Here is a 12,053-nt window from a genome sequence, read left to right on the forward strand (position 1 = left end):
AACATAACTTGAATTACTTTCAAAGTTTATGAAGGCTTCATTTTCATCCACTTTGGCTCCTGTTTTCCAAAATGCTGCAACGATTTCTGTAAAAAGTGAACTGATTAGAGTGTTTTTCTGTTTAAATTGATGTGTTATCAAAATGAGTTTTGCACAGTGTGTGCCAGTGCCTCATTAAGAATGGGATGTAGTTTGTACGAGACCCGACGCATCCACACGGTATATGGCTTTATGAACTTAAAGGATGTTGGATCTTTTCTTTCAGTGCTAAAAAGTTGGGTTTTTTTGTATATTCTGACACATAATTGTAATCTTTTTATATATATAAATATACACATATATATTAAACATCTGTCAGAGATGTATATATAGAATGTAACGTAATGGGTTTATTCCACAATGGCTGTTAATGGTCTCCAGTTGATGTGACCAGGTATAGATTGATGAGTATTGTGAATATGCCTCTTATATTCCTGCTGTTTTAAAGGTGCATTCATTCATGGAAATATTTAATTCTGGAAGAGTTATGAATTAAGTGTATAGTTGTTGGCAATATAGATTAAAAAATGTGCTTTTAAGTGCATCATGTTGGGTCAAAAGAAGAATGGATATTTAAATTATTATATTTAAATGATTTAACCTAGAAAAAAATAATTTATTGAGAAGTGGCGGTGAAATGCTTCTTTCATGTTCCCACTTTGGTCTGCTTGAAGCACTGCCATTAAAATCGGCAGGAGCTGACTGTGTACACACAGGGGGGTTCTTAGCACAGCAAATAGCTGGAGGACAGGGAAAGGGGCAAATGCAAGGGGGTCACCAAAAAAATGAAAAAAAGGAACCACTCTGCGATTATATGCATTAAAGTGCATATGACGGCTGGAGTGTCGCCTTAAAGTACTGGCCTGATTTGCCACTACATACTGGAGGACATTTTTTGGGGGGGGTTGTCCCAATTTCAGTGGCAGCTGGCTGAGGCATGACTTATACATGATTGTGTGTATTCATCAACACATTTCGATTCCATTATTAGGTTAATTTGAATATCCCTGATACTTTTAGAGTCTATTGCAATAATGTATCAATTTCCAAATGAATGCACCTTTATAACAAAACAGACCCCCTAGGCCTGTTAAAGATTAAAACGGGGCTTTGACCTTCTTCAGGGGGCATTAACCTGCAAAAAACTACAACAATATTATGATTTCAAGAGATAATTTTAATGATGAACTTTCAGGGTAGCTGTGCTGGGAGCTTTACAGGAAATGTTTCCATAAATCTATATATATATTTCTGGCAGAATTATTTTTGATTTTTTTTTGAGATAAGAATCAAAAGCTCAAAGCACTAAATTATTCACCAAATCTGAAACTATTCGGGCAAAAGAAAATGCCTTGTTAGGGTAGCACTATAAATACAGGTTGTGTAATGGCTCAAACTTAAACAAAAATGGTGTCAAACACCGCTAACGAGCATTTATAGTCGCTTAATAGTCACAAAACCGGTGACTCTAAACGTATAGGTTTTCTGATGAAAGTGCTATGTGTTAAAAAAAAAATCTCCCGTGTTAATGAACCTATGTTGTCATGTTTTTATTTATCCAAAGTTATTTCTGTTTGTCCAGTTCTCTCAGCCTTACGCAAACATTATGCAATATAGCTGAAACATGGATAATAACGGGTCTTAAGGAGGGAAAAACTAAATGATTTTATAAGGATATAAGAAGTGTGGTTAAGATGTCTGCTTCTGGATGACGATATAGGTAAATAAGAGGGAGGGAGTAAAAAAAAAAATGTTTTGAAACAGTATTTTTTTTTAATTTGTGATATGTGATGTCATAATCAGCCATGTATTTTTTTTTTCTTGATTTCTACTTGTACCCATATGTTATTGTAAGGTATGAAGTTATGGTGAAAGTGTTTCCCTCCAGCTGTTAATGAACCGTGGACACTGTAATTTTCAAATGGCTACGAAAGCATCATGATACCACACTTACCAAATTTACAATGTACCACAACAGGACACTGAAGCGGATATGATGTCACACGAGGGCCCACGCCCAATATGCAGATGGTGGTGTGATGTCACATTATGTGAGCTGATGCGGCATTCTGCCCACAGAACACTCTTTATCATCATCATATCTTGTCATAAGCAGTGCACAATTCAATTGGCAGTCCCGGTAAATGTGACTTTTGTCACAGCCAGAACATAAGCCCAGTTATCAAGACTGTCCAGACAAATTTGGGATTGTCGGCGGCGGCCATAGGATATGTAATGCACCAACGGCTTCAGGGCGACACTTTCGCCATCACTATGCAAACAAAAAAGCAGTTTAAATAATTTTTGAAAAAACATTATTTTTTGCTATGACCAATAATAGTGATCGTGAGAGGAAAGAATGCTATTTTCTCTTAGATACCGAGATATGTTTTTTTGGAAGTGTTACGTGTATTGTACATTTCTAGTCTTAAATAATCATTTTCATTTTGTATACGTAGCTGAAAGCACTTAAAACATTTGAGTTACACAGCTGTTCTGGTATATCCACAGTACGTTCCCTTATATATAATTTAGCCTCCAGTGGATGGGACAAAAAAGTGGAAACTTTTATATTGAAGGTTATGCCGTGCTCCAACAGAAATCTGTTTGCCTTACAAACGAGACTCAGAGGCCTTAACGTACCTACCATATTTTAGGGTCTTTGAGGTAGAGATGAGCTTGATGACTGTGGCTCTGTTGACAACGCTTGACAACAGAGCCAAAGGTTTCCTAATTTGTATAACTTTTTACGAGAATTGTCTTGCTGTTTTGTATAAAAGAAAACACGTTCTGCAGGATATTTCACTGCTAGGAGTTTCCTTATCTCCGCTTCTCAGCACCGACACTCAGGATGTATTAGCAGTGATACCAAGATCTCCGATATTAAAACTGACTAGTCTTAAGCCTATTAACTATTTATTAGCAATTATTCTGGCATGCAAAAAAACCCCCACAGTGGCTGCATTATTGCTTAGTCACAGTTTATCGTATCCTGTATTTCTTACACAGGGATTTATTCTTTTAACCCTAACAATTCTCGCTTAAAATTTGGGGTGGCATAAGACAAAATCTTGGAGGTAGGTGATTTAACATCTCTTTACCCAGCCAAGGTTGATGCTCTTCTGGCCTCTCCCCAGTACTTCAACAATGAAATCCGAACAATGGACTGGGAGGATTTTCCCCGAGTTTAAGAAGTCAAAGGGGAATCTCAAGAATGGAGAATTTTGGAGCTAAACAAAAAAAAAAAGACAAGACAATTTCAGCAGACTTTGGTCCAATAACATGACGTTTAGCAAATTAAGCTTGCATATACAATATATCCATTATTTATTTTGGAATTTCTGCATTGTAAGTCAGTGCCAACTTTTCAGATACATTCTTTCCAGAAACAAGAGTTGTCACGCTATCGAGGCCCCCAGCCATACATACATATTTTTCAAATGGAAAAAAAACCGGTAAATATAAAGCATAATATATGAAAGTGATTTGGAAAAAAAATAGCTGGTCACCTTTTTAAACATACTATTTTATTCACTCAACACTAGTAGGTTTAATTATGCATGGTATGGGACCAACAGAGCCCTTCTTCAGGAGTATTCACAGATTGACCCCCTAAAATGCAAAATGATGTTGGGTGACTTAAAAAAAAATTCAAACTCACCGCAATTCATCACCACTCTCCCAGTTCCGTGAATGAACGCTGTATTTACTCCAAACTGGAAATGTATTTTTATTCAGAAATAAGCTGTATCTTTTACTTGAGAGCAGAATGTATTAATAAGTTGGTCAGTTAATACCTTAAGTGAAGTGTAAACATTAAATTTATATGTTAGGAATATAGTAATGGATATTTTTACTTGCATATTGTTAAGAATATATTTAATCATACTCCTTTTGGATACCTGTTTCATTAACCAATGAAATTCTTGAATTGTTGAAGAAGTGGCACTATCTTAAGGTTTAATAAGTAATTTCACACAAACTCCCTGTGTGTATACCGACAGATCCCCGCAGAAGCATGATGTAGATAACAGATCCTAAAGTAGATTATATTAAGAGTTTGAGAACAAAATCTAATGTTTATGTAAAATTCTACAAGGCTAGATTCATTGATACATAATTATAGTGAATGGTTGTTGCAATAGCAGTTGGACTACAACATGAGCTACCTTTTGTATGCACTAGCTGTGATTCTTTTAAGTGAGGTGTAACAGTATGAGCTTGGTGATGTGCAGTTCGAGAATATCAAAAAGATGACCTAGCTTTACTGTTTTAAAGATTCCTGCAGCTCCACGTCCACCTCTGATGGCTTTAACCAGTAGTATCTGTTGCGGGTGAACGGGTCATTTTGTTGTAGCCGACACCTCCATCTAGGTAGACTAACTCTGTGTTCTATAATGTATGATTCAATCAAGATTCACCAAGTTTGCTATTTTGAGGGCAGAAAAAATAGGGAAGAAAAGATTTTACGGAATTCTGAAGGTATATAGTTCACTGTGTAGCTAGTATTTTTGGATTTCTTTGGTTCCAACTATAGTCTTGTTTTGGATTTATTGGAATGCCCGCTTTTAGACCTCTAAGTTTCTATTAACAGAATGCTAACTTTTACTTTACAAAATATTGCCACTTTTGTCTCTGAATAAATTGTACTATTTTGTTGTATATTGAGGCACCCTGGGATTGGAGCCAAAAGGGAGGGAGACCACAATCAGGTTCACATAGCTAGGAACTCTCCAGACCCAGAGATCTCGTTTTAGTCCCACTGACCATGACCATGAACACAACTTATGCAGCTCACGTAAAAGGTTCTGTCTCAGAGCTCTTTACCTTAATTGTGTGGGTCGTATAGGAACAGGGCACTGGGTGTAATAAATGCAGAACATCCAGAAATGGGAGATCAAGTTACCTGGAGCAAGAAAATAGGATAGATTTGGCAAGGTTAGATGCATTATTTTAAGACCCACAATCCACCCCAGTGATATACCTATGAATGAAACAGAACATCACAGATATTAGATAATATGAGCGGATTACTTCCAAAATAAGGCTAGATGTAACCGAATGGTCTTTCTGTATTGAATAGTACATTTACAAAATATGGATGGCACTTTTTGCTCACTTTTTGCCTCGTGTTGGGCATATAAAGAATTGAATTGCTTCCGGTCAAAAACTCTGCACCAAACATGCAAACTGCAAGGTAGTCCATAACTATTCCCAGCCCTTCAACTCCTCATAAACATAGATTTTCACTGAGTTCGAGGCTTCAGTTTTCATGAACGGTTCAGCGAAAAGACCCTCTTTGTTCACACCTGGTGTTGACCTTCAAGTGATATTTCATTGAAGTCCTATTCAAGGGGTGTCTAGGGTAACAGTTTGTAGGGGCTGTTAAATTATGGGCCTTGAAGTCAGGGTCTAGAGCTTCTAGAACCATTTGACATGGTTAGGGTTGTTCCACAAATAGGCCTTAATTTTTCATGTAGGTTATCGTTACATTGGCTCGTGTGTATGTTCTAATCCTGTCTGGGGGAAAAAAAGAAAATATAAAGAAAACAAAATATTTTAATACTAATTTATTTGAGTGACGTGTGTAAACATGCTGATTGACCTCTCTAAAGCTTCATTTCATGTTTAGAACTCATCCTCCGTGAAGGGGAACTAGTTGAAGTACCATGAATTTACAAAAGTTTTTCCTAAATGAAGTCAACAAAAATACATCAATTGGAAAAAAAAAAAATCAATATAACAGATCTACAGATCTGACAAGGGGTTTTAGTTTTATTTTATTTTAAATGGGGTTTTGTAGAAGATTAATTATAATCTTAATGGGCCTTTATTTCTGTTTGAGGAAGAAAACATGGTATGCATTTTTCCTGTTAACAGGAGCAAATAAAAAAAATAATAATCTGATTTTTTTTTTTCTTTCTTTCTTCATAATTCCGGCCCTATAACTAATAGATGCTGCATGTATAATATGTATATTAGGGATATTTTTATTCCCTAAACATGAAATGGTGCTTCAACAGTGTTGAAGATACAATATGCTGCAGTTGAACTGATTCAGTTAGTGTACGAATGTGTGAGACACAACTCTTTTGCACTTATGTACATAGTCCATAAACGGTAAAAATATATATATATATATCTTGGAACATATTTTGAATATTAAAAATCCATAAAAACAGGAAATGTTTGTAAAGAGATAGGTATTACTAAAGCTTCGAAGAAGGCGTTTTACTATTAAAAAACGGAAAAAATATCAAAAAGCATGCTGTTGCTTTGCTGTTGCAAAAGCTTTGTAGCTCGCCATAGCTTACTATGCAGCGTCTGGTAAATCCAGGTTTGTTGCATAAAGGCCTTTTTAATGTCCTGTGTTGCAAAACTGTAGTTCTAAAATTGGGGAAGAATATCATCCTGTTTTCTAGAAAGGATATGTATATATAAATGCCAGGCATACCGAGGCGTGAAGAGCACTGTACCCTATGCTATAAAATAAAACAATGTTAAAATACTTTTGGTCGCGGCATGAAGAGTGGAGGTGCGGGTAAAACAGACACCGGTAGGGCTAACCTGAAGCGGTGCCTCTGCCTGGAGTAGATCTAAAAAGCTGGCGGTCTAAGCACATCTGCCATTACGCCAGACTTCTACCAAGGATCTTTAAAGGTCTCTAAACATACAGATGAGTATTACATTTAGTAAAAACCATTACCTGTAAGTGGGATCTGTTTCATTTACATGGATGATCTCTTCTCTATTGCTAGGAATACAGTTCCAGGTCATTCTGGGGATTTGTACAATGGAAGAACTAACGTGAAAATCTTTAGCAAATGTTTAACCTCCCAGCTGCTGTTTTTGTCTTGAAAGAATAGGATTTTGCCTGTTACATGCCAGAACTGTGAGCCCCCCCCATAAATACATGCCATCAATGTCCCTTGGTCTCTATGAAACAGCCAGTGACCGGTTATATAAAACCTTACTCTTGGGTCTTGTACAAAAGCCAAATCCCTCCACATTCCACCCTTAATATAGGAACACTTCAAATAGTATACTTCATGGATCCATTAAAAAAAACAATAGGAGTGATAACCCCTTAAGAACATTATTTACAAAAACATAGTTACAATAATGTGTATAGAAACAGGGAGAAATGTGTATAAATTACATGGTGTAAATACATTATTATTTTTCTAAATGCCTTACTCGGTTACATAAATAACTATAGAGACACAAAGTCGCATAAAAAGTCAAACCGCTGCCACTAGCCACATCCCCGAAAACAAAGGTGTCCGGCTAACCATTAAAAATGTCGGAGAAATGCTGAAGAATTATCCAGGAAATGTCTCTTTCTTAAGAAAATTAACTTATTGCCATAGCAAAAAAATTCACATGACTCCATTTATCAAGCCTCCACATGACAATCATTTTGCACTATTATTACCCAAAATGCTTTCTGGTTAACCCCCTTTGCTACTGATATTCACGGTCTGTCTTTCTGTGCTCAAAAAGACATCTCGCTGTGTTTCAGGACTCACAAAAACATCAATTGCTGAAAAAGCTTTGGCTTTTCTTTCTTTCAACCTCACACACAATAAAATGACATAATCTGACACAGATGTTCTAAGGTTCTAGCTATATTCTACTGTACACCAAAAAACAGCTCTACAATAGTGATGGAATCCATAAGCGTTTGTTGCCGCGGCTCTTTGTGTCCTAGCAGATGAGGGTTTGATTGGTCAGTTAGTATGGAACATATACCATAAAATGGGCAAAGCATGTAGTATTTAGGAGCATTGAAGTCAACAGAAGTATGATTCACTGCAGAAACAGAAGGGGATTATAAGCTTGTTTATCAAATCGCAGTAAAGCCATAAGTACATAGGGGGGTATGACAAGCCTGCAAACCTGCCTTAGTGTTTCAATATGGGACACTCAGCTAAAGTAGTGAAAAGTCACTGGCCATGTCCCACCACTCAATATGTAGTGGCTTTACTTTACCAAGGCGCATTGGTTGTGTGACTAAAGTTGGCTATTCTGTTTTTTAGGGTCATTTTACTAAGTGGTAATTGTAGACACATTAGTGCAAACTGGAGTGATTTCTATCAAAGACAACATTAAAACCAATTAACCGTTAGTAAACCTCCTCCACTGTGCATCTAAGTGACACAGCTGTAGAGTTGTGCAGCCATGCATTATTATAACCGATGCATCCATTGCTGCTTCCAGTATTATTAATTGGTGGTACAGCGGCCACTTATAAAAGATGCAATAGTGCGGTATACATTATTTATTGGTGTCTGCCAGTAAGAACTATAGGGTATATGTAAAATAATTATGGCGCAAAGCAATTTGCACCAGAATTGTTTTGTTTTTTTAATATATAACCCCCCACATGCCTTTAATGGAGTTTGGGTGTGAAGTGCCCTATTGATGCTATTAAGCATTACGGAGCTTCACAGCAGTAGAACGAGCCGTATGATGCTACTTTATAATCAGCCTGAGTGTTCAAGTGTGTAGACTGTCTGCGATATAAAGCAAGGCAAATAATAAAAAGCACCTTGTTCTAGGAAACAGACGGACAGTTCTTATGGGTTTGTATGCGGAGCCATTTCTTTATAACTTGCAGGGCTTCAGCAATCATGCTAGCAGTTCTGTGGGAGAATCAAAATAGTCAATTCACAAGAATTATCCTTTTTTATAGCAAGGCTCTGATCCTTACACTAGCATAGATGATAACATGGGCCCGTCTGACATGGAAAGGGTTTTCTAGTCACCAGCAAAATGCGCTTTACGGTTGACAGCCAGGGGTATTTATTGAAAGTGATAAAGAACCATTCACAAACAGCTCAATTGTGTACTTCAGATTTAGAATGTAATAACATTCATTCCCTCAACTGCTACCATCAGGATATACGCTTGTCAGTTTCTCTTTTTTGCCAGATTATATCGCTGTAGTGCTTGTATGTGCTTTAGAAATGTGCATAATGCTACTCATTTTAGTATGTTTCTTCTATATTGTTGTTTATTTTTTGATCTTTTAATAAAGTATATAAAATTCTTGGTTACTGTGTTACTTTTCTCTACTCATCTCTGTCTGAAGCATCCACGGTGTTTATGGTATTGTCTGTTAATATTATCCAGCAAAAGCCAGGTGCTTGTTACATACATGGCCACTCTCTACACGGCATATTACACAAGAGTGGTTCAAACGCATGTTCATGTTACGGGTTTGAGGATTTTTACTCAATTTTATAGTGACCAAGGACTGCCATTAACTTATTCTCCTAAGCCCATTTTACGAGTTGATTGGCTAGCAAAACAGTAATTGAATTTCAGTTCAGATGTGGCAGGTTTTTCACTGTCTTATGACCTGCTGACTCCACAATACATGGTGTTTGATTTGCGTGTTTGTTAACGCTGATTAAACACAGAATGAGTAGAGCTGCTGCCTCAGCCATTTACAAAATTGTCACCTATGAAATCAACTTGTTGCCGGTCAGCCTGGCCACTGCTGCCGGTAGTATGTAAAACACATATCCTTCACAAACCCTGAATGCAGTGAATAAATTCAACATACTGTGGGCAGCATTTGTCAGATTTACCTGCAGTTTATAAAATCCCCATAGTTGTTAGGTCCAGTAACATGCTTCTATCTATCTATATATATATATATATATAATATAAAACTCTTAAAATGTATTGCCCGTATATGCACCGTAATGAATATAATAGTTGGGTGTTATCTTGTAATTGCCATACATTTGGCATATTCCCTACCCACAGCTCATTTTTCCTATCCCAAAACCAGCTGTAACATTAAAGTAGGTAAAATTGATGTTTGGTGATGTTGTTTGGGGACATTAGACTGTCCATTTAAGTGTCTGTTAACCTGCCGAAGCTCACTTCCGCGTGTCCCTGGGCTTCTCCGTAGAAGCTGCTTTCTGATCATACAGGAGCTGGCTGTGTCCAAAAAGTGCAGTCACAGCGAGGATCCTTGGAAGACCTGAAAAAGGTAAGCAGGGTGAGCCCTGGCAGGCAAGTAGATTGGCTTTTTTCTTACAAACTCTTTAGAGGTTCTTAAAACTTTGCTTTTGATAAAAGCAATGTGTGCTTGATCATTTTTTTCTTGCCTCTTTAAGTCACAGCGTGACTCAAACCTACTTTAAAGCGTATATTGAGCAAGTTAAGTGAGATAATGCATGCCTTTGATGGAGTGATTTGATGAGCGTCAAAACCACACAGCTTTAAAGGCAAGAATGCACTCCTTTTAAACAGGGCGGATACAGACAAGTGATATATAAAACACCCGTATCGCTCTGAGTAGTAGCTGAAAGCCACCAGACTTGTTTGAACCTTCCATTCATACAAAAGGCCCATTAACCCCAAGCCATTACCAAACCTATTTAATTACTCGCACATCCAGTAATCCTATATTAGTGTATTTAGATAAAATCATATAAATGACTGTATTTTAATGTAATCTGCATTTCAGAGCAAGCAACAGAAGAGGGGAAAAATATTACCTTACTATCCAAGGTGTTTAATAAACTCCCAAGAAGATCAGCCAGCTAGCTGCATACGCTCAGGCGGCTTGTGTGTTGGTACAAGCTGGGTCTTGAGATTGTTATTTCCCATTGTGAATATAAGTGTTACACGTACTGCTCTGACATCTGCTGGCTAATCAATGTGTTGTAGCTGAACATACCTTTTGAGATTGCATTGCATTTCCCCATTTACATGGAATAGGATAATACAATAACATGATTTCTGCTCAGAAACATCTAGCTTTATTATGCTTTTGTCGTGTGGCTGGCTCTCTTGACTTTACTATTGATTGATGTGGGAGAAAGAAGCTCTGTGACAGATCGATATAAGGTTTGCTTCACATTAGCCCAAAAGAATAATTAAAGGTAATGGATTTTTGTGCAGTCACTTAGTGTATTAAATATGCATTAGCACTCTCCAGTCTTACTATGCATCGCGAGTAATAATCCTGCCATACAGTAACAGCGGAACAAACTCTGCTTTGGCGTTTACGGTTACATAAAGCATATAATAACAACGTGCGGCCGAAGCATTGGCAATAATGATCCTTAGTAATCCAGCACAGGTAGGGACAACGTAGAGCTGCGACAAGCAAAGAGAGGCGCTTTCTGGTCCGAAGCAATGCTTAGGCTTGGCTTTGTAAAGAGCCAAACACGCCTTACGTGGCACGGTCTGTAAAATGTATGAAATATCAAAGATCAATGGCAACAAATAACTGAAGAAAATGAATGATTACAGGCCGGGCATCATTATCGTAACCAGGACTGTGTATCTCTTGTTGACACCTGCAGGAAGCGATCTAGTGAGTAATCCACAAATACAGCACTCAGAAATTACAAAAGAACACAAAGTATTTGAGAATCTAGGCTTCTACCGTTTCATTGCCATAAATCTTTAAAGAATATCCGGGCAACAAAGTATTTTTTATGTGGAACCGGTAGCGTTAACTTGTTGCCAAAGATGGAGGAGCAAGACGGAAAATTCCATAACACTATATCGATGTTATGAGGTAATATATATGTGCGGCCAATTATTATTATTATTTTTTTTTTGTGGAAAAAGGTCTGCAGGTGGGCACTGCCAGAAAAAGACAGCGGGCACGAATATCACTGCCTCTGCACGTGAATACCGCTCCCTAATGTAAACAAACCTGAAGCAATGTATTGATTTATTCACTGCCACCATGTTTCATAGCACTGCACTATAAGGGTTTATTCACTAACAATGAGAAATGTCATCTCACTGGTGTTACGCTGCATTGTGGGGCCAGCAGTGCTGCTCATAGAGGTTTGTTCGCTAAAGGGGCAGCTGCCAGGAGTTTTTTCACCGTTCACTATGGAGGGCCGTCACCAGTATTAAGGGCTGAGCTGGCCGTGAATAATGCATAAGCCAATGGGCAAGGAGGCTGAAGAAATCTAAATCATTTAACTATACATGACACAGGGCTGGCCACGCTCTTCGTGCAGGAGGCGCTC

Source organism: Spea bombifrons, chromosome 8 (assembly GCF_027358695.1).
Source record: "Spea bombifrons isolate aSpeBom1 chromosome 8, aSpeBom1.2.pri, whole genome shotgun sequence".
Taxonomy (NCBI): domain Eukaryota; kingdom Metazoa; phylum Chordata; class Amphibia; order Anura; family Pelobatidae; genus Spea; species Spea bombifrons.